The sequence below is a fragment of the Oncorhynchus clarkii genome, chromosome 19 (genome assembly GCF_045791955.1).
Source record: "Oncorhynchus clarkii lewisi isolate Uvic-CL-2024 chromosome 19, UVic_Ocla_1.0, whole genome shotgun sequence".
In the NCBI taxonomy this organism is placed as follows: Eukaryota; Metazoa; Chordata; class Actinopteri; order Salmoniformes; family Salmonidae; genus Oncorhynchus; species Oncorhynchus clarkii.
In genome coordinates, this window is record NC_092165.1 from 2,534,344 (window position 1) to 2,536,843 (window position 2,500).

Sequence of the window (2,500 nt, forward strand, 5' to 3'; positions counted from 1 at the left end):
CATTACACACACCTGGGACTCATCATTACACACACCTGGGACTCATCATTATGCACACCTGGGACTCATCATTACACACACCTGGGACTCATCATCACATACACCTGGGACTCATCATTACACACACCTGGGACTCATCATTATGATTCACACCTGGGACTCATCATTACGCACACCTGGGACTCATCATTACACACACCTGGGACTCATCATTACACACACCTGGGACTCATCATTATGCACACCTGGGACTCATCATTACGCACACCTGGGACTCATCATTACACACACATGGGACTCATCATTACACACACCTGGACCTCATCATTACACACACCTGGACCTCCTCATTATGATTCAAACCTGGAACTCATCATTACACACACCTGGGACTCATCATTATGATTCACACCTGGGACTCATCATTACACACACATGGGACTCATCATTACACACACCTGGACCTCATCATTACACACACCTGGACCTCCTCATTATGATTCAAACCTGGAACTCATCATTACACACACCTGGGACTCATCATTATGATTCACACCTGGGACTCATCATTACACACACCTGGGACTCATCATTATGCACACTTAGGACTCATCATTACGCACACCTGGGACTCATCATTACACACACATGGGACTCATCATTACACACACCTGGGACTCATCATTACATACACACCTGGGACTCATCATTACACACACCTGGACCTCACCATTACACACACCTGGGACTCATCATTATGATTCAAACCTGGGACCACTCATTATGATTCACACCTGGGACTCATCATTATGATTCACACCTGGGACTCATCATAATGATTCACACCTGGGACTCATCATTACGATTCACACCTGGGACTGATCATTATGATTCACACCTGGGACTCATCATTATGATTCACACCTGGGACTCATCATTACGCACACCTGGGACTCAGCATTATGATTCACACCTGGGACTCATCATTACGGACACCTGGGACTCATCATTATGATTCACACCTGGGACTCATCATTATGATTCACACCTGGGACTCATCATTACGGACACCTGGGACTCATCATTAAGATTCACACCTGGGACTCATCATTATGATTCACACCTGGGACTCATCATTACGATTCACACCTGGGACTCATCATTACGATTCACACCTGGGACTCATCATTACGATTCACACCTGGGACTCTTCATTATGATTTATACCTGGGACTCATCATTATGATTCACACCTGGGACTCATCGTTACGCACACCTGGGACTCATCATTACGCACACCTGGGACTCATCATTACGCACACCTGGACTCATCATTATGATTCACACCTGGGACTCATCATTATGATTCACACCTGGGACTCATCATTACAATTCACACCTGGGACTCATCATTATGATTCACACCTGGGACTCATCATTATGATTCACACCTGGGACTCATCGTTACGCACACCTGGGACTCATCATTACGCACACCTGGGACTCATCATCACGCACACCTGGACTCATCATTATGATTCACACCTGGGACTCATCATTATGATTCACACCTGGGACTCATCATTACGATTCACACCTGGGACTCATCATTATGATTCACACCTGGGACTCATCATTACGATTCACACCTTGGACTCATCATTATGATTCACACCTGGGACTTATCATTACGATTCACACCTGGGACTCATCATTATGATTCACACCTGGGACTTATCATTACGATTCACACCTGGTACTCATCATTATGATTCACACCTGGGACTCATCGTTACGATTCACACCTGGGACTCATCATTACGCACACCTGGGACTCATCATTACGATTCACACCTGAGACTCATCATTATGATTCACACCTGGGACTCATCATTACGATTCACACCTGGGACTCATCATTACGATTCACACCTGGAACTCATCATTATGATTCACACCTGGACTCATCATTATGATTCACACCTGGGACTCATCATTATGATTCACACCTGGGACTCATCATTACGATTCACACCTGGGACTCATCATTATGATTCACACCTGGGACTCATCATTACGATTCACACCTTGGACTCATCATTATGATTCACACCTGGGACTCATCATTACGATTCACACCTGGGACTCATCATTATGATTCACACCTGGGACTTATCATTACGATTCACACCTGGTACTCATCATTATGATTCACACCTGGGACTCATCGTTACGATTCACACCTGGGACTCATCATTACGCACACCTGGGACTCATCATTACGATTCACACCTGAGACTCATCATTATGATTCACACCTGGGACTCATCATTACGATTCACACCTGGGACCCATCATTATGATTCACACCTGGGACTCATCATTACGATTCACACCTGGGACTCATCATTACGATTCACACCTGGTACTCATCATTACGATTCACACCTGGGACTCATCATTTTGATTCACACCTGGGACTCATCATTACGATTCACAC